This window comes from Natator depressus, chromosome 1, assembly GCF_965152275.1.
Source record: "Natator depressus isolate rNatDep1 chromosome 1, rNatDep2.hap1, whole genome shotgun sequence".
In the NCBI taxonomy this organism is placed as follows: domain Eukaryota; kingdom Metazoa; phylum Chordata; order Testudines; family Cheloniidae; genus Natator; species Natator depressus.
Window position 1 is genome coordinate 256899577 of NC_134234.1, and position 21841 is coordinate 256921417.

A 21841-nucleotide genomic window follows, 5' to 3' on the forward strand; every position below is an offset into this window, starting at 1 on the left:
TTTTCTAAAACATCTTGTTTTTCAGTGGGTGAAGATTCAGTATGGGGTTTTTACATTCACATACCTGAGTGACCTAGGTCGGCAAGGGGGGAAATCAAGGCCCTAGTTTCAGTCATGGTGGGCTAGGGTACCCTGCCTTTAGGGTCTGGGGAGACGGGGTGCGGGCACGTCTGCCGAAGGGGACTCTGCCGCTGTAGGGACATGCTCTGCAGCCTCGCGCGTGCCGGCGGTGGGGGAAGCGCGGGAGCTGTGACGGGCAGCCTGCCCGAGACAGGCCTAGGGCGCCAGGCTGCGCGCTGGTGGGGGGGAAGAGCTCCGCCGCGCGGCCCTCTAAGACTACATTCCCCATAATGCCCCACGGCGCCGCTTGGGTGCCGCGCATGCGCAGCGCTGGGGGAGCGAGTCGGTGGTGCTGACGGCGATTGAACCGGTCGGTCTCTGGCAGCGGCGGCTGCAGCAGGGAGGGGGCTGAGGCGGCGGCGGCGGACTGGGGGGCGCCCCCCTCCCGGCCGGGGGGAGCGGCACGCGGAGCAGGTGAGCCGGGGGCAGCCAGCTGGCGGGGGGTCGGGGGCAGGCGGGCTGGGGCGCGGGGGCGAACGCGTGCAGCGGGACGGACCCGGCCGGCCGAGCCGGGGCGGCTGGCAGGCGAGGGACCGGCGGCGGCGGCGGCGGCCGGGGGGCGGGGCGGGGCTGGAGCCCGAGAACGGCTCGCGGCCAGGGTAGGGCGTGGGCACAGAGGGACCGGGCAGAGCCCTGGGCTCTGTCAGCAGCGGCCGCGCATGACGGGCTGAGACCAGCGCGGCTGGCCGGGCAGCCACGGGCCGGGCGGGGGCGCCTGGCTGAGAACGGCCCGACGCGCAGAAAGCGGCTTTCCCGGGGGTGGGTCAGGGGAAGAGGGAGCAGATGGGCCCCACAGCCTCGATGAGGAGCGCTCTGGGCACGGGGCACGTAATCTCTCCCTGCCGGCACTCTGCTGCCCCGCATCTTGAGGGGGAGCGTAGTTTGTCCGCTGACGCCTGCAACCCTGCGGGCTGGGCAGTGGGCGGAAATACCCTCTCACCTGGGACCCCTCCACAGCGGTGGTTTATTCGCAGAGACCTGTGTGCGCGTCTGTTGGCTCAGATGGGCACCCTTCACATACAGGGGTGTTTTCCTTTTGTACACACCCACATTCCACTTCTGTATGCTTCCTCCAGATTTCCACGGTGGTTTGCAGTTTAGAGAATTGGGCCTGGAAGGTACGAATCCTGCCAAATAGGAAACCAAATGGGTCTGTTAGAATACAGCTGCCTTGCCAGGAGCTGAAATGTTAACAAAATATCTTCCTCCTCCTGTATTTCTGGATGACCAAAACCATACTTATAATTTTTATCAGCAAAAGGAGGGCTGGACCCTGGTCTGTGGTAGGGTAGGCTTCTGTCCTGCCTCTGTATTCATATCTGGGGTGACCAAACAGCAAGTGTGAAAAACTGAGATGGGGATGGGGGGTAATAGGAGCCAATATAAGAGAGAGACCCAAAAATTGGGACTGTCCCAATAAAATCGGGACATCTGGCCACCCTATTCATATCCCTTCCCTCACCACTGAGGTGACTTAAGGGTGATCTCTCCTCTACAGCCCCTAGGAAGATTCCATTTCACTTGATCTGGTGACTCAGGGGCTGCACCGCAACTTTCTGACTCATTTTATACAAGGATTCATGACTGGATTTAATTAGGTTTTAGGGGCATCATCTCCTGCCTTCTTTCTGTCCATCTTTTTTTTATTCCTTTGATCTTTTCTTGCCCTTTCTCTCTGCCCTTGTCCCTCTTCTATTTTACTTTATTCAGACTTGCCTAGAGGCTGCTCATGAATTACAGGTATGCTATTGCTTTCCCTTCGTTGTCGCCAATCCCCAGTGGCCAACTTCTTCGCCTTTTTGCCACTAATCAGATCTTGCCTGCCTTTTATTTCCCCTTGTTCTCAGTTTCTGTTCAGATATGCTGAGAGGAGAGACTGACTTCTGTTCTGTCTGGTGTTGTAAAGTTGGGGGGTGAGGGAAGAGGAACAGCTATAAGATGACCAGCAACATGACAATAGCCTCCAGGTTTGGGGCATGAGTGGGTGTAATGCAAACCCTCTGAATTTCAGAATACATCAAAATCAGAGTGAAAGCAGGGAACTTGTGTAATTCCTCATACAAGAATATGTAAATGCAGAAGAGGGAACAATAATCATGGTGAATGGGGCTTAATTTCTTTGCAAGGAGCATTTCTGGGACCTAAAACTATCAGAATTGGCGTAAAGAGATGTTAAGGTCACATGAGGAAAACTGGAAAAATTCTTCTCCTGTGTTTATATTTCTCTCATTCTAGTTCTTTAAGAATGTTTTGAATTTAAGCAGGCATTTCCTTGCTGTAGATTTCAACAGCCACATCCCTACTTATTTTTATGTGATGTCATAGCACCCTGCTCTGTGACATCACAATCCTCCTCAGTGCATCTTGTTGCAATATCTGGAGGGGGGAATAAAGCAGTAAGTGTGTTTCAAGAAGCCAAGCATCTGTTAGTGCTAAAGAACAAGAGAAAATACAAGGTACTGTTGGAAGTGGAAACAGGCATTGCAGGGTGTATAGGCTAGATCTTAGAATCACTTGGGGCACCTACCAGCCCAGAAGAAGCAATGGTACACAGTCCTTCAGTACAGATCATAACACTGCTTTTTGCTGGATAATCTGGATTCCAGAACAGTCTTGGGGCTGCCACAGACACTAGAGGGATGTGTTAGAAAGAACAGGCTTCTGCATTTATTTCATTATATATTACCTGTAGTGCCCCCAGTGTGCTCAGCACTTTCCAAACAGAAAAGAAGGCTTGATTCTTGCCCCAAAGAACTCACAATCTAAGGACATAAAAGAGAGATAGTAGGGGGAAGGGGCACAACACGCAGAGTGGTCAGGGTGGTGATTGGCCATATCTTACTAAGTTTACATTAACCCCTTTTAAAAATAACAATATATAAATTATTGCCAGTTGGCATCAGATCTGAGGGTGTGTTTCTGTAGTGTTAGAAGATGTCATTCATGGAGATATCAGAGAGGGAATCGCTTGAGGACTCCACACTCTGGACTGTATCTTCTGCAAATGAATGAAGGGCTTTCATCTCCAAGACTGTTAATCTGGCACTTCTCACCAAAAACTGGGAAGGAAAAAAATTGAGATTCAGAAAGCATTAGAGATTTCTTTGAATGACGAGAAGACCTCTGCAGTGATAGAGCCAAAGTAACAGTTACAAGCGGTAGATCCTCAAGCTTCCCTGCAGCTGTAAATCACTTGTTAGGGTCAAGAATATGGTACGGTATTGCTCAGTTGTTCAGGTGCATTATGGAGACTTTACACTCTCCTTGGAAGCATCGAGAATTAGCCATTTCAGACAGGATAGCTGACAAGATGGACAAGTGGTCTGATCAAATGCAGCAAGCCCTGTGTTCCTGAATGCAGGTGTTAGTTTCACAACTCCAGCATTCTGTGCTTCACATTAGCAACTATTTCTGTTTAAACACCCACCTTCCTGTTGCCATAAAACAAGAGAATCCTCCCTTCGTGCCTTCCATCAGAACTGCTAAAAACAAGGCAGGATCATCTCATGCAAAGTAACCTCCAGGGACCCTCCTGATGAGGGGAGATGCATATTCCTCAGCTCTCCACATCAGTACTGTTGACAACACCAGGCCGGAGAGGAAGGGAGTGTTGGTTCCACCATGTGTATGTTTGTTTCTGATGAAGTGGTATGTCTGCTCATTCTAAATGGAAACACAACAATTGATGTTGGTAATGCAGCAATCTGGCTATTTAGAGAGTAGGATTTGCTAACAATACCCCTAGGAAAGGTGAAAATAGACTTGACTTCTGAGACTTACAAACAAAGGAGATACCACATTGGGGCAGACCATAAGTATAATTGGTCTGGTACATCACTTCCTACAACAGCGCTACTGGGTCAGTCAGTCCCAAGTCTTCCCCTTGGCAGTGTCTAGTTCCTGATGCTTGAGAAATGAGTGGAGAAAACAATGACAATGTAGCAGGCCAAGTGTACAAAGTTGTAGTAGGGAAAAAGAAATCCTTCCTCATTCCCACAGGCATGAAATATGATCACTTTTACATCGTTCTTATCTCATACCACTATAGTTGTTAATGGTCCTAATATAGTCCAGCTTCTTTGAGAACATGCATATAAAGTTACTAGTATATAATAGTTTGCAGGTTCTGGGCCTAAGTAGTTTAACATGTGGCATGTGTTATAAAGGAGCATTTCTAGCAGATCCTGGACAGTGGTCTGGGTGGGAGTAGCCTTACAGTGCGGGATGTCATGTTTTTAGATTTTAAAGAAAAGCAGAGTTCTGAAAGGAGTCATCTGACTGTGGCCCTGAATACAGCTCTTAAATTGCAGCTCCGCTCAGCAGAGTGATGTTCAACAGATCTGCTGCCTGGGTTTGTTCAGAGTCACCTCTGATGAATCTAGTCCTGCCTTTTGCTCTTGTTAGCCCTGCAGAGCCAACAAAGCTATGAGAGAGTGAACTGGAATCTGTTCTTCCTTGTGCATTGTCAACAGACTTACAGGTCCAGTCAGTTAAACCTGTGCAAACCCATCAGAGGCCTTGGAAGGTACTAGTGTCACTAAGGCTGTAATTTTACTTGCAGGGCTTTTTATTACTGGTGATGTTGGGTGAGCAAAATAAAACCCAGCTTGACTCTGGTGTCTCAGGGTGAGTTTGCAGGGCTGGCAGAAAAAAAAATCTTGTAAACTGAGCACACTGGCTGTCACTGAATAGGTTCCAAAATCAGCATGGAACTGTGGGGCTGAAGACAGTCTACTGGGGTCAGAGCTGCTGAACCAGGGCTGCCAGGCCCACAGACACTCAAGGTGTGTGACCTGCATGCTGGTAGGCTGGTGGTGTGCGGTCCCACAGCCCCACTCCACCAACCGTAGTTACTACTTGCAGGGTAACCCCAACACAGTCCTGAATTTTCCCAAAACTGTGTGCTCTGCAATGTCCAGCCCTCTTTTGGACAGTACAGAGAAGTAATATGGCTTGTTTGTTCCTCTAAAGACACAAAACACTTCACAGCTTATTAACTTAACTGGCAGGAAATACACCCTTCCCTTTAAACACAGAGCTGGGTAGATTTATGGTAAAAATTACATACATTTACTTTATATATATATATGATTAAACATGTATAAGGAATGAAGATAGAAAGAGTTACAAGTGAAACAAAACAAGATACATTTCTAAAAGTCTAAAACATAATCTAGCTAGCTACAGGCTTTGTTCATGATGGTTTCTCTCATCAGTCATTCTTCTACCCAGCCATGGCTGACTTTCCCTCAGTCAGGACCTTCCACAGAAGTACAAGGTGCTGGTTTCCTTTGTCTCCTTAAGTGAAAGATCTTTGTCTAAGTACGTTTCTCATCTATATTCAATTCCAGAGACTTCAGCCCCCCTTTTTTGAAGGACCCATTTTTCTCAGCTTGCAAGAGGTCTGTCTAGTGATGGATGCCAAAGATGGCTTCCGTCTTTGCTTATATCTCCCAAAATCCATTGGTCTTGCTGTTCTTCCCCTCCTGTGGGCTTCCCATCCCCCTGTCTTTATAGACCAATAAACCTTTGAAATTGATTGTTTAAAAAGTAAAACCCAGACCAAGCTTCTCTCTCCTCTGGGTGTAGACACCATGTTGTCTTCTCCCGCACTTGTTAGTATGGTTTGCCTCCACCCCTTGTTAGTTTGATGGATCTGTTTGCTGCTTGTATTTAAATTGAGGTAAACACACATTCCTTTGCTTAAGATAGACCCAAATCCCCCTGACATATTTGGTTTATACACACCTTAGTTATAATTCTAGCATATATTCATAACTCTTAATACCCATTGTGTGCATACATCGCGGAAAAATATTAATGATCAATGTGTTGTTAGTTTTCAAATGATACCTCACAAGGCATATTTTGTGCAATTATTATTGCGGTCATGTGTAGGGTGTGACTACAGTGGTGCTTAGTGTCACAGGGAGCTGTTAGGGTTAATTAACTGTAGAGTGCTTTGGATATGAAAAGTTATACCTAAATGCAACTATTACAGTTATGCTTAATTGGCTGAAAAAACTCTGACTTTGCCGAAATTGGGTATAACGTCGCCAGGGAGGAGAGGTTTGGTGACTCCTTAACCTATAGTTATAAAACACTTGGTTACATTTTTGCAGTAGCATTTAATGAGGAAGGCCTTTGAAACCTTCAGCCTTGTTCTTCAAGATGCGCTAGACACACATGGGAATCTGGGCATAATTGTACCCCACTTGCTGACATATCCCTAAAGTGATCACTGTCTACATTTGGAGTGAAGGATGTTTCAACATATAATAGAAATTAAAGATGGAAAAGGCTTCGCTAGGCCATATTTTGTCCATCTTCTCCACACACCCATACATACCCCTTCCAATGTTAAACCATAGATATTTGTGGGTGCTTTGCCTATTCCAATTCTTCTTTGTATGAAGACCACTGTGCGTGCTTCTCTTTCCTCCCACCAAAGGTCCTCTCTCCAACCCAATGAAAAGAAGAGCAGCGTGGGACATTCAAGAGGGAAAAGCACGTCCACTTGGCTAAGGTAAGTGGTCTCGGCAAAATGGTGGACTATGTTTAGTTCTTTTCCAGAACAGTACAGTAAAATCTTAACACTCAGTTTTTTTATATAGGGTTGGGTACCAGCTATCCTCAGGAATTTATCAGCTGTTCTCTGCTTCTCCAAGGGCTTGAAGGTTGAGGGGTCAGCACTGGTATCCCAGGGAGTCTGCAAATCGCTGGTCTGAGGTTTCCTTTCACAGACCTGTCATTGTGATGAATGTGGGTGGGCTTTGCAGTCTCCAGGTTTAGAGTGTGATAAATGATTTAGGCAGATGCTAGAGCCTCTCATGATTCTAGCTGGCCAGCATGTCTCTCTTGCACAGAGTCATTTGTCTGCTTTGGAGCCCGGTAGATAAAATACCACTCCTTTTTTTGTATTTTAAAACGAATGTTAAAGCGCAGTTCTGCTCTGAAAAATGACTCCATTTTGGCATCCTGGACTTCCATGTTCATTGTATCTCAATGGCTCCATAATCAGATGTGCACAGTGTATAATTTTTTTTATTTTTAATTTTTCTGTGCCAGCCCTACTATGTCAAACTGTGATCTGAAAGTCAAGCTGGATTCTTCCTGGCTTATTATCACCAGGCAACAAGATTCTGTCCTCTCATACGTTATCTTCAAAGTGAATCAGAAGTTTGAATGTGGCCTTGCAATTGGAAAATTAATTAATCATTCTGTTGCTTTTGCATGAGCCAGGATGGGCTGAGTGATGAGTCTGCAGGGCTCATAAAACCTTTATTTTTCTTGCTGTTATAATGAGACAACTGCTGCACATAGGGAGCAGATCTGCTGCCTAAGAAGATGGCATTTTAAATTAATTACATTTCTGACCATAATTACACTTTCAAAGAGGTGCATAAAAGCCTCTTGCAAACTTCTATAGTAGACTCAAGCTGGGAGGAGACAGGGAGTTCCAGTTTGCCTTTCTTTGGTTGTTAATTCTAGATTTTGAGTCATTCTACCAACTGTAGAGCTCTGGATTTGTGTGATAGGAGGCACTGCAGGAGACAAAGGAGAGGTCTTGTCTTCTCTCCCCTTTCCTCCTGCCGCAAACATACAATCAATCTTCTTCATTCACAATGATTTCAGTGGGGACCACTGATTGGGGACCACTTAAGTACTGAGTGTTCTCCCTACACTCTAGATCCTGGCAGGCCACCATCCCTGTGTGCCCACTTACCAACATAGCTCTGTCATGAAACCCCAATTTTGACCTGGCACACCTCCTGCTATTCCAGTCCAAGGATCCCTTCGGAGCAGTGACTACCCGATCATCAGCAGACTTTTATGAGGTCTGATGTGATTTAAACTCCTTTAACTGTTGCTCTAAATCACGTGGTCACTAGAGATAAAGTCAGAGGGTTAATTCACTGTCATTGCATCATTCCTGTCCTTATACTGTGTATTTACAGCAACCCAAAACACTGCTAGGCTAGTAGGTTATAAACCTTGCAGAGACGTTTCCTGGAATGAGTCAGGTCTACAAGTGTAATAGAAACTGTTTAATCTGGATGTGATAAGGGAAGAGATCCACGTGGAATTGTGCATAGGTGTAAAAACTTAACTGGGTGTCACTCTGCTAGGGTAGGGCAGCACCCTGCATTGTCTGTTATAGGCCCTTCCTGGATCTTGTGTTTCCTTTCTCTCAGGTGCATGTTCTGCCTTCTTCAATTGCTAGTTTAATTATGGTTGGGAGGAAGACTCCGGTTTCACAGGCACTCACAGCAAATATTGACTTGAAGAGCAAATGGCACTTGCAGATCCAGGATATGCTGCCACCTGACCTGAGTGGGAAGGGGAGATGCAAGGGTGAGGGTGGGACTTGCTGTAGCGGATTTGATTTGGTGAATCCTGATTCAAATTCTAAAGCAAAAACTTTTTGTGAGGGCTGGAGGAGATGGACTAGAACAAATACAGATTTTTCATCTCTTGTTTCTGTGACTGGGAGGTTCAATCTGGATATTTGAAGTTGACACTGTCAACATGCAGTTTTAAAATACGTACTGAGAGAGCTTTCCGGTGCCACATCTGTCTCCAAGTCCCCGGGCCAATGTTTGTGTCTTTACAGTCTATCCTTCCTCTTTTCTAAAATGTTTCTTTCTGTCCTGTTGCTGTATGACAGACTCAGAAAGAACAGGGGAAACAGGGAACTAAGTATATGCAAAGTGCTGTCAAATGTACAAATTAAGCGGGGGGGGGGGGGCATTTTTCCCTTGCTCACTTCTTATAGTCATAGTAGATATTACTCTTAACACTAGTGGGTAAAAAAATAATTCCAGTGAGAAGTATAACTTCTCAGCTGATTGTGTCACTTTAACAATTTCCATTGATTGCTCTTTTTTGTATTGTTACTGAAAACTTAGGTTTATTGGTTTTTGTCTTGCTGAAGACTTGTTGGGAAACTTGCTAGATGGGATGCTGTTTTGTTACTCCTTTCTAAATGGATTCTTATTGTTCTCATTGTTTTATTTATATATATAAATCAATCAATCAATTGAGGAAGGGCACTCCTGGGTGGAAGTTTCTCTTCTTGTGCTAAAGACCCTGGGTAGCCAGTACTGGAAAGGAGCTCATATCTGACTCCACCAGTCTGCTTCACATCCAACGCTGAACTGCTGTCATGTGAGGGTTAACTGGAGATCAAATGGCAAAGGGGGCTGACCAGGTAAAACAAACACACAATAGGACACTGTTATCTGGGTGTTTGCTTAAAGCCAGATAATTGAAAGCTGTTTCCTATTGCAGCTGTGAGAGAGAAAGCAGGAATATTAACAGCTGGCTCAGCAGTGTGAAGGGGAAGTTCAAGTGAATTTGCATCTGTCTTTTCCACACCTCCATTTTTAAAGGAAAACTGCACTATTTTAAAAAAAAAAAAGTAACTGTATACAGTAAAAGCTGTGTTATCCAGCACTTTACCACCAGAAAGCTATAGAAACCGGCATTTCTGATCTCTGCCAATACAAATCTTCAATCTAGTAACTGGGACCAATGCCAAAGCGAACCGGAATCGATGCTGAAGCTATTCGGGACCCAAGTATTTCCGAGAGCAGTCGGACTAGGCTCGAGTTAGCCGAGAAAAGCCGACTGCTGTTGTTTCTGTTTGTATCGCCATTGTGATCGGTCGGTTTATTACTCTGTGCATTGTCCTGTGTTTATCGTAAAATATCAACACCACCCTACCATCATGGCATCCAAAATACCAGCGAAAAGCAAAGGAAAGAAGCGTAAGAGAGTTGTGTTGACATTAAAACAGAAAATAGATATTTGTACACGTCTTGAAAAGGGTGAGAATAGGAATGTTTTGATGCAAGAGTACAATGTTGGCTCGTCCACAATATACGACATCAAGGCTCAGAAAGGACAACTGCTCAAATTTTTTGCTAGTTGTGAGTCAAATAAAGCTGTTGAACAACGCCGTACTCTGCATACGCCTAAATTGGAGCAGCTAGACAGTGTTTTATATGAATGGTTTTTATTGAAACGGTCAGAGGGTGCCTCTATATCTGGCCCAATGCTCATTGAAAAGGCAAAAGATTTTTATAAGCAAATGCAATTGACTGAGCCCTGTGCATTTTCTGATGGATGGCTTTCATGTTTTAAACTTCGTCACGGCATTAGAAAGCTAGATGTATCCGGCGAACAAAAATCGGCTGACCATGAAGCTGCAGAAAAATATTGTGAATTTTTTAGAAATTTAATTGCTGAACATGATCTATCCCCTGAACAAATTTATAATGCTGATGAAACTTGCCTGTTTTGGCGATGCTTGCCAAATTCTACCGTAGCAGGAGCAAGTGACTCTAGAGCTGCTGGTTTTAAGCAGAATAAAGACAGACTAACTGTTCTTACGTGTGCTAATGCTGCAGGCTTGCATAAAATAAAACTTTTGGTGATTGGGAAATATAGTCATCCTAGAGCTTTCAAAGGTGTTGCACATTTACCTGTTGTTTACAAAGCACAAGGTAATTCATGGATGAACAAAGAAATTTTTTAAGATTGGTTTCATCATGTTTTTGTAGCTGCAGTGAAAGAACATTTTAGAAAAATAAGCTTACCTGAAGATAGCAAAGCTATTCTATTGCTAGACAATTGTAGAGCTCACCCTCATGAAACAGAATTAGTGTCTGGTAATATTTTTACCATCTTCCTGCCTGCCAGTGTTGCTTCATTGATTCAACCTATGGACCAGGGTATCATCCAGAATATGAAATGTTATTACAGAAGAGATTTCCTGAAAAAGTTGATCAATCATGAAGGCACTATACAGGACTTTCAATCTCTTTATAATATAAAAGATGCAGTTTTTAATGTTGCTTGTGCTTGGAATTCTGTTAAAAGTGAAACATTAAGGAGAGCTTGGATAAAATTGTGGCCTAGTGTTATGTTTGCAGAAGTGTCTTCTGATGAAGATGAATTTGAAGGCTTTAAAGTAAGAGTTAGAAAAAATACATTAGCACAAATTCTTGAAATGGTGAAGGATACTCCTCCTTCACACCCCATCAACAAACTTCATGAAAGTGAGCTAGAAGAGTGGGTTGAAGCTGACAAGGAGGTTGAAGTGACACACACTGTTACTGATACGGAAATAATAGAGAATGTTTTGAAAACTGAAAAGTCAAAGGACACTGATAAAGACAGTGAAGAAGAAGATTTTAGTGAAGAGGACAAAATAACTTGGGGAAAGGCTGCTTCAGCTTTTGATACAATAATTAAATTTGCAGAAAGGCAACCATGTTATACTGCCCAGGAGGTTATGCAATTGCACATTCTGCACTCTACTTTTATGCAAAAGAGGCAGAAGACCTGTAAGCAAGCTGATATAAGGGAATTAGGCAAAAAAACAGCTTCCAGGGTGTGTCATAGGGTCAGTACAGATTCAGCCCAATCTCCTACACCTTCTACATCTACAATGATGATTGATGTTGATAATGATGACCCTGAGGAACTGCAAGATCCTGAAGTGCCTTCTGAATCGTCAAAGAAAGATTAAATTATGTTCAGTATTGTTTTAGTTGAAGTGTTGTTTTTAGTGATCTGGGTGTACGCCATGCGCTGCCCATAGTGATATGTAGTGTCATCAGATAACCTACTATATAGAAAACTTTACCTGTATACACCTAAGTGCTTCAAGAAACCAACCACTCTGCCATGCAGTATTACTACTGGATTGGTGAGTACCTGTATACTATTTTATACTTTATTCATTTTATTGTATTCTAATTCTTTGAAAATTGGTATTCCATTGGTAAGTATGGTCAACTCTTAGTTGACCAGAATTTTTGACTAACCGGCACCCACATTCTCCCAACATGCCAGATGATAAAGCTTTTACTGTATATCCTTGTAAAGTGCATGGTTACACGCTTGACAAGTGTACTGTAGCTGGAACACTGCAGTCAGCTCTAGCTGAGGATGTTTGTTTCCAGTTACAACTTTGTTTGTCTCTCACATAACTGTCCATATTTTCAGTTGGCAAGTTGGAATTTTCTCCACCCAGAGATGACTTGTGTGTGCGTGTGGAAGTTTGAACAGAAGGGGTTCAATTGTTTTCAAGTGGCTCAGGGGTAACAGTCAAGGTCTGGACACCCCAAGAGGAGAATAGGGGGTTAAATCTCCTCCCAAAATAATCAGTTGAATAAACAGATTGTATACAATGTCATTATGCTGTAAAATATGTTGAGTAAGGTCTTTTGTGAAAGCTTGTAATGTTCTGAACATGAACGTCATTATGATACACACACACACACACACACACACGCAGACTGTGGCTATGAATGTATGTATTTGTGTATATATAAAACTGCTCTCATAATTTGTGTTGCAACATTCAGCTCTATCTGTCAGTGGGGCATCAGGCAGGGAAGGGGCTGCCTCCCCAGCCAGACAAGACTAGCTCCAAGCACTTAGAATTGTACAACCCAGGAAAAGACAAATGATGAACCATTAAAGTTAATGGGAAAACATTGAAACAACCTGAAACTGAAAAGAAAACACCAGTCTTGGAAAACTAGGGATATGTTTACACAGCCAACGTTAAAGCGCTGCCTCAGCAGTGCTTTAATGCGGCTGTGTAGTCGCACTTTACAGCGCTGAAACTTGCATCGCTCAGAGGTGTGTTTTTTCACATCCCTAGGCGAAGAAAGTTTCAACTCTAAGTGGTAGTGTAGACAAGGCCTAAGAAACGAGGGTGTTTTTCCCACTTCGCATATTTATAGTGACTAAAGAAGAAAAGAAACCTGAAAACTTCTTAAAAAGTGAAGGGGTTTGAAGTGAGTGACAGTCACTTGACAGGTATTGGCCATGAAATCCTGGATCCTCTCTGGGATGGGGTACGCTGGGAAACAGTTGAGGCAACAGGTAAATTGTATTAGGAAAGGTATTTTTATCTAATTCAAAAGTATAAATCCTGAAGATGCATCTTTGTTTGTTTTCAGTGTAACTTGTGTATGTTTGGTCTCCCGCACTAATTCCATTTCTTGAATGTGATATTCCTATTAAATACACCTTTTGTTTGTTTTTTGCCTCAAGCACGTCTCTGGTGTGCAAACTGTGTGGAGAGTATATGCCAAAGCAAGCTGCCAGCTGGGGATTAGTTTCACACTTTTGGGGGTAATGAACCAGCGGGGAAAAGTCCCAAGTGTCTGGTAGTTAAGAACTCAGGGTGGCTGGATTTGGGGAGACGCAGGACTGGAAGTGCTGTTGGTGTCACCCTGCACGGTGTAACTAGGCTGGTGGAAGCCAGGGTGAGACTTTGAGTACCGCTACGTGGCAAAATATTCCCGCATCAGTGAGTCTCAGAGCCCAGGTCAACTGATTTGTGCTCTCGCTGTGGGACTCACAGTAGCAGTGTAGGTGTTCCCTCTGGGCTGGAGCCCCAGCTCTGAGAACCACCCCTCTTCCCAGGTTTCAGAGCCCAGGCTCCAACCCAAGCAAGATTGTGAGCCCTGCAGTGTGAGCCCTGCAAGTCAGTTGACCCGGGCACTGAGACTCGCTGCTACAGGTGTGGGGGTATTAGGGTATTTTTGTAATGTAGATGTATGTTTTGTGCTTGTGGGCAAGCTACTGGTGTCAGGGCTCTGAACCAAAACTGGGCAGCATAAAGGCACACAAGGTTACAGGGCAGGCTGTGACAGAACACTACTGGTGTGGATGTTCCCCAAAACATCACAGGGGACTTCCATATCATTTAATGATATCTGTCGATGATATTGCCGTACATTGTGTTTTTTTGTGTTGGCCTTTTGGTGCTAGTAGCTGTAGCACCAAAATGTTTAGATACTGGAAGTTGACATTTTGCATGGAAATTGTCCTCAAATGGGACTGTGAGTGTTAGGTAAAAACTGGGTTTGATTTGAGAGAGTTCTGAGGGTTTGAAAGCTTGCACGTCCATGGATATAATTTCTTAGTGCTCCTTGCCCATGTTGTAGCTGTGGGAAGAGTGTATTTTCCGAATTGCATGGCTAACTTAGCTGCAATAGTGAATGTGTGCATTGAACAAGCTCTGCAAGAGCTCTTGCTTTGTTCACTACCCGTTATGTATAGAAATTATTTTATGGGCCTGGTGTACAGATCAGTGGTGTCACTACAAGGGGAAATGTGTATTTGGGGTAATAGAAAAAATTGTATGGGGCAGATTTTCAGACATGTTAATCACCTACAGTTCCCACTGGCTGCAGTTAGAATTGTGGGTGTTCAGCACTACTGGCAGTCAAGCCTATATGAAAAATAGCATGCAATCATGTAAGGACTATCAGAACACAGACTCTTAGGGGGCAGAGTTAAGGTTATATAGACAATACCCTAATTTTGGGATGCTGACCTTGCAGCCATAACATTTTCTCTTTTTTTTTTAAAGGTAGTTCATCGCTTCACTTTTCCTGTAACTGGAATTTTCCAGTAAGATCCTCTGTATTTTCAATATCCCATTACTTCTCTCTAAAATGCACGGGGCTCCACAGTGCTCAAATAGTATAATCCTCTTGCTCTTGGAAATGGGGACCCTCATCCTCTGGTATCTTCACCGGCTTCTTAACAGTCTGTCTCACGACTCATCCACTGTCACTCTAACTGGTTTCTGGTTCATCGTCTGTCCCCTTCCTTGGCTTTCTGTCCATCTCTTAAATCCATTTAAAATTGCACCTCCTGGTTTTGTATCAGCAGGAAGTTCCTTGGGGGAGGGGAGTACAGACTGTCTCCTTGGAAGAGGGGAGGGCTGCTTTGGCCTGACATCGGTCAGTCAAGGGAGTGGCATTGTGGTATGGGGCCACAGGGAATGTGTAGAGCAGGTATTCTTGGCCTTTCTCCTCCACCATGTACCCACTCCCCACTGAGCCCTTGATGTGCCCCAGAATCCTTTGCCCCAGTTTCCTGTGACGTTTTACTGGAGGTGGGGCAGGGAGTGAACTGAATTCGTGTTTTAATCTCTAAAGCACCTTCGTGCTATGAATGTTTTTTCATAATACTACTACTACTAGGATTCATTGAGATCAGGCAAATAGTTTAAGGGTGCCCCTAGCAGCTACTCAAGATGGATCAGATGAGCAGCTGTGCTTAGGGAGTGGAATTGTCCTCCCAAGACAACTGCTGGACCCCCCTTTGAGATCAGCTGGTGTGGAGAAATCTTTGCCCCACAGAGGTGGGGAGTCAGAGGGCTATTGTGGTATGGCTTTGGCACTTTCACGGTGAGACGCTTGGATCCTTGGAACCTTGGACAGTTTCCAATTCACTGGTTCCCTGTGCAGCAGCTGATGGCACCTTCCTGCTTTCCTGACATGATTTATCCACCTCCACTCTGGCCGCTCACGCCCCTGGTTCTGACATGCCAGCAGCAGGGCTCTCTCTCTCTCTCAGGCAGGTCCCAGATGGCTGCTTTCAGGCAGGTTTCCATAGCAACTGAAGGCAGGAAAAACCTGCCCACCAAGTTCAGTGCCTTACTATCCGGCCCATATCTAGGGAGGGGTGCAGGCAGGAGGAGCGGGTGTGGTGATCAGGCAATTGGTGGGGAGAGAGGACACTGTTAGAAAGGGCTGTTTGTGACCGAGTGGGCAAGGAAAGGTACTGTGTTCCTCTGTGACTGCACTGTGATGAGGAAGGAACCCTCATCACCCTCAGCAGCAGGCCTCTCCCTCCTCCCTTCATTCCCTAGCAGGCTGGATAATTAACTTGGCTTCAGTTCACTTTCTCCTCCACAGCTGTGCCCAACTCACTGGGCTGGCCCCTCGTTAACATGCAGCTGACGGGCTGGGTGCACTGGTTGAGCTGTGCAGAGTCTGAGACAGAGAACAGCAACATTGTAAAATGCTCCCCACTCAGGTGCTGGTCAGTGATTCAGAGTGAATGTAACGTAAACCACAATGAAATACCAGGGAGTCTAAAGAAACCTAAAGGGACTCAGAAAAACAAGTAGGGCGAGGAGCCAAATTCCACACTGACCTAACCCCCCTGCAACTCTAATTGGCTTCAGTGAAGCTGCATGAGCAAAGGGTAAGGTGAACATACATCCCGTTTTGACCGGGATAGGTCCCCCCCTTTTTTTTAAAGCCCTGTCCTGGCCGTCCTGATTTTTTTTTCCCCCAAAGTGGGCATTTGTCCCGTTTGCTCTTGCTGACTTGATCAGTTGGCAAGAGCAAACAGGACAAGTGCCCACTTTTGGGGAAGAAGTGGGATGCGGTGCAGAAGGGGTGACTACAGAGATGCCAGCCCCCGCAGGGGAAGGCCGGAGGACAGTGTTCCAGCACATGAGCCCCTGCAGGGTTCCAGTGACCAGGCAACAGCCTTGCATGGGGGGAGGGGGAGAAGTGCAGGGTTCCAGCGATGGGGAACAGCATGGGGCAGGGGGCCCTTGGGCAAGCAGCTAGGGCATCCCGTTTTCTCTTTGGGAAATATGGTCACCTTAGCAAAGGGTAGGATGTGGCCCAAGCGCCCTACATCCTGGGCCCAATCACCTAAGACATGGTGGTAGCAACCTTAAAAAGGCAGTGTCAAAATGCAGGTGCCAGTCAGAATGGGGCACGAGGGGGGAAGAAATAGCCCCTATGGAAAGCTCCTAACCAAACCTATCTACGAGGTTCAGATGCAGCTAAAGCTCACAAGTAAAATGAGTTTGGAGGTTCTAAGCTCAGTTTTTGGTGGTGGCTTATTCACATTGCATAGTTACTGCATAGTTTTCCTTTTAGCCGCTCACGAAAGACCCAGCACTGAAAGAGGAAGAGGGATGCAAAGCGGAACTCAGGGGAATTAACAGAACTACATGTGGGAAGCAGTTGAGAACAGCATAGACAGGTGCTGTGCATAAGTTCCAAACAAGTTCTGCCCCTGAGGGAGAAGTTTATAGGTTTTTCTCACTACAGGTGGTGGAAATAACCAATATAGGTAGGGTTCAGTAGGTGAAGTTCTGCTGCTAAATTCGATTCTCAGCTACTCACTGGTCATGCCATCTGATCCTATTTAGACAGCTGTTCAGAGAAGGAAGGAAGGAACATTGTCATATATGTTCTCAAACAGCTGCTTTCCACTCTGTAGCAGTGGCCTACACGCTGCCCAGCTAGGGATCCTGGACCGCTGTAGTTCCAGTGATGTCATCACTTGCCATTGGAGTTCAGCAGGTGCTGAAGCCATGAGTCTTAATGGACCAAGTCTGTGTTTGGGAGTCTGGTATAACCTGGGATGCTTTAAAACAATTTAAAGTCCCAAATCTAGATTTTAGTGGGCTTTTATTAAAAAAAAGTTTCACAAAACCTGACAACAAATGGCATGATTTTTTTTTACATTCAATGTAACAAGTCTATTTCTGGATAGAAATCTTTCCTGCAGTCCTGGCAAACCATCTACAAACCGGCACATGCTAGAGAGCTGAGAAATGAAGCCAAATAGTCTGGCTTCACTGTCTGAGCTGAATCACCTGTAATAGATGAGACCATCTTCCAGCCAATCAGGATTGTTCCCTATAGTGTGTTCTCCTGTGCAGGGCCCAGTTCATCTTAGGCCATGTCCACACTGTAAAATTTTGCTGACCCAAGTTACTTTGGCATACAGCCGCTGGAATTAGTATATCGCTTGTGCACATGCATACTTGGCTCCATGTATCAGTGCTGCTTGTGTACACCAGGAGAGGTTGTGTCCATGCACATTGCGATGCATCAGAGATGGGTATCCCAGCATGCATCCTGCCACCATTCAGCACGCTGTCTTTTGGGTAGTTTTGGAAGATGGGGCAGAAATAAGTTGCGCAGGGGTGACTGGGAGCAAGGGGTCAATTTCCCATAATGTGGTGATCTCCATCCCATAATAGCTCTGTCCTATAATTTTCGCACGTATTTTAAATTTCCCACGAACCCGCACAAGACTTGTCACTGTCCACCATCTTTGACAGAAGCATGGAGCCTGCACATCTCTGCACTATTGTCATGAGCATCGCACGCACAAGAGACACAAGCCTCTGGTATTTGCAGAGCCAGCAAAAGAACTGTGGGAAACATTAGGATTTCCTCATGGTCAGTTTGCTGTGGGACATAGCGAGAACCAGTGTGGTGGCATTCATAGAGCAGCTGCTTCTGAACCTAAGAAACAAGCCGTGACTGGGGGGATTTCTTTGTAACGCAGGTTTGGGATGAGCAGTGCCTGCAGAGCTTTTGGATGCACAAGGCCACGTTTCTGGATCTATGTGCCAAGCTCACTCCAGCCCTCCATCACAGGAGTATGAAACGGAGACCTGCACTGACCATGGAGAAGCAAGTGGCGATCATGCTGTGGAAACTTGCAATGCTAGATTACTACGAGTCAGTGGGAAGTAATTTTGGAGTGGGAAAATCCACTGTGAGGGCTGTTGTCACGCAATGTGTAACGCTATTAATCGTCTCCTGCTACGCAGGGCTGTGACTCTCAGCTATGTGCAGGACATAGTGTATGGCTTTGCAGCTATGCGGTTCCTGAACTATGGTGGAACAGTAGATGGCATGGACATCCCTATTTTGGTCCCAGAGCACCTTGCTGCAGAGTACATAGATAGAAAGGGCTACTTTTCCATGGTTATGCAAGTGCTGGTGGATTACCGAGGATGCTTCACTGACATCAGTGTTGGCTGGTCAGGGAAGGTGCATGATGCTTGCATCTTTAAGAACACAAGACCATTCTGAAAGCCTTCTTTCCCGACTGGCAGATTCCCATTGGTGATGTTGAAATGCCAGTAGTGGTCCTGTGGGATCCAGCCTACACCTTACTCCTCTGGCTTCTAAAGCCATATGCTGGCCACCTTGACAGTATCAAGGAAACATTCAGCTACTAGCTAGCAGGTGGAAAATGACAGTTGAATGTGCTTTTGGTAGATTGAAAGGGCACTGGCACTGTTTACTTATCAGATTGGATTTTAGTGCAAAAAGTATCCTGATAATTATAGCTGCCTCTTGTCTTTATGAAGCCAAGTGGGAAAAGTAGCCACAGGGGGTGGAGCGGCTCTCTGCCAAGTTTGAACAGCCACATACGAGGGCTATCCGAAAAGCTCAAAAAGGAGCTGTACGGGTTGGGGAGGCTTTGAAAAGAGCACTTTAGCAGTGAGCCACAATAATGTGCTGTGGTGTGTTGTGTTCAGCCTGACATTCCAGATTGGGGGCCTTTTATGGATTGTGTGGTTACTCCTGTGGGAATTCTGCACCAAAAAATTCTGGCCACACTATTTTAAAATTCTGCATATTTTATTTGTCAAAATAACACAAATATAATCATTCCAATTTCAATTGTTTTGGTAATTTATTTCAAAACACCTGTCGGCAAGTATGTCAACAATACAGACAACAGCAAACAAGATTCCCCCCAGGAGTAGAGTTAAAGAAACCTCTATAACAACCAAGTTCCAGCTGGGGAGTGCTTAAGGGGCTGTATGGGCCGCCAGAGCTCAGACACCTGCACTACCATCCCCCCAGAGCCCAGCTGCGGGGCATCCCCTGGCCCACAGAGCCAAGGCACGGGGCACCCCCAGCCCAGACACCAGCACCCACAGAGCCTTTACTCCCCCCCGCCAACTTCTTTACTGTCCTGCCGGGGGACATGGTGTGCTGTGGCCCTGTCCTACCTCACCCTTTGCCAGAGCTGGCTGGGTCTCCTAGGCCCTCTCCCATCCCCAGGAGAAGGAGGATCAAAGAGCGTGCAGCCTCCAGCCCTGCCAGGCTGAGCACTTCACTCACTGTGAGTGGCAGCCAGAAATTCCTGCGCCTTTCTCCTATCTGCTCTTTCCTTCTCCATGCAGTCTGCCATATTCACCCTGCAGGCTGTCTGTTCAAGATCTGATGCAGGATCTTGCAGAACATGTCCTCCCACATCGTCTCTTTTTTCTCTTCCTTATCAGGGTCAGTCTTTCCGCTGCTGTGACGGTGTACCCCTCAAGGGCGCAACGGCTGCAGTGACAGATAAAACACACTGGTATCATTCTTGGTATTGTGGGTACGGAAAGTGAAACCTAAGATTCAGAACTTCCCCCTTTCCTTGCTCCCCTAAAATGTTAAACAAGACATGCTTATTGACACTTCTGCTTTGGAGTGATGGTGTCTGGTGCCCCCCTCAGTCAATCCATGGTGAGTATGACCTGCTGGGGTGAGGGAAACAATGAGGGAATTGCTTGCTTGCATGAAACTGAGTATAGGGCACTGGCACCATTTTCCACAGATAGTGGTGATATTAGCTGATGTCTCACTCATGAGGGTAACAAAGGCAGAGAGATCACAGCTGCTGCCGGCAACCTGAAGTTGCCCTGGCCTGTATGCTGTTAACCTGTGTACTGCAGTGGTGCCCGCCGAAGTTATCACAGACAAGTGTGGGAAAGTGTCGTACCATGCAGGAAGAAATAAAGTTGTCATCCCTAGAAATCTTTGGGAGAGGATTTGCAGTGTATGTGCATGGAAGCTTCATTGCGATCTCTCAGAGGATTCGAGGGACATTCCCTGTGTACATAAACATACTGCTCCACATGGTCCCCCACCGCCTAACTCTAGAGGGGAATGAAAAGCAGATAGCAACACTTCCACTCTTTGTTGCACCACTACCTCATGTACTGTGAGTAAATTAATGAAAAGTTGATGGCCATGTCCTGCTAAGTTGGGGTTGCCATCACTATAATGGGAAATTTATTTACACACTTACCCGAGGTTCCCTCCCCTGCATCGAGCTCGACTGGAGAGATTAGCTGTACTGCGGTGAAGTCAAAAACAGGTCCTGAACTCTCGGTCGCCTGTCCCCCATACTCCTCCTCCTCTTCTTTGCCCATCTCCTCCTCCTTGCTGTTCACGATAGGGGCTTGTTACTCAGGCTCTTCAGAGGTATCCACTGTGGTATGATGGGTGGCAGTGGGGGTCTCTGCTAAATATGGCATGCAGCTCTTTGTAAAAGCATCAGGTCTGGGGCTCAGCACCAGATTGACTGTTGGCTTTCCTGGCTTTCTGGTATGCCTGCTGGTCCCTGTCGTACACCTTCTCCTGCATTCCCTGAGCAATCTGCTCATATATGTCAGTGTTTCTTCGTCTGGATCGGAGCTGTGCCTGCACAGCCTCTTCTCCCCTGGCTCAGGAAATCCAGTATTCCTGACTACTCAGATAGGAGTGCATCTGGAGCGTGTAGCTGGCATGAGCAGTTGCACTCAACAGTGGAGAGCTGCTGGGTGTGCTCACCAAGCTAGGCAATTAGGAAAAGTCTTTTCAAAAATTTGCATGGCTTTAAGTGGGGGCCAGGGACCTTCCAGTCAATGTAACCTCTGGGCAGTGGAGCTAACAATTGTGACCAGAGCGGTCAGCACTGGGAATTGTGGACAGCTGCGGGAGGACTGTTAGGGTTGACATAAGTAATGTGGTGTCTTACACTTGTGCTGCGTTGACCTCTGCTCTGAGAGCTGGTCTTACTGTGTTGGCATAACAGAGCACTTAGATAGGTGGGAGACAAATTTAAGTGTAGAAACATGCATGATTAGGTCAACAGAAAGCAGCTTACATTGACCTAACTTTGTAGTGTAGACCAGGCTCAGACTGTGTTGAGTGGTGAGACTCCCACTGCATCCCTTGGGGAGACTAATCCATAGCTTAATAGACCTCACTCTTATGAAATGTTTCTCTCTCTTATTACTCCTAGTTATGTCCCCTTGTACCATTCAGAACAATTCCTCTACAGCCTCAAGGTTTACACCCATTTTATTGTG

At 45.8% G+C, this 21841-nt stretch overlaps 1 protein-coding gene across 4 annotated transcripts in view; it reads left to right on the plus strand.

Moving 5' to 3' along the window:
* Positions 1–392: 392 nt before the first annotated feature.
* Positions 393–21841, plus strand: part of SGSM3 (small G protein signaling modulator 3) — a 59664-nt gene continuing 38215 nt past the window's right edge. Inside the window, exons 1-2 of one of the 4 annotated variants that reach the window (XM_074941664.1) lie at positions 393–534; positions 6572–6646. The gene's annotated coding sequence lies outside the window, so the exon portion shown is untranslated. Of the gene's footprint in view, positions 535–6571; positions 6647–11519; positions 11837–20005; positions 20232–21841 lie in introns of those variants that run through there. The other 3 variants (XM_074941666.1, XM_074941667.1, XM_074941665.1) reach the window with 3 other exon arrangements.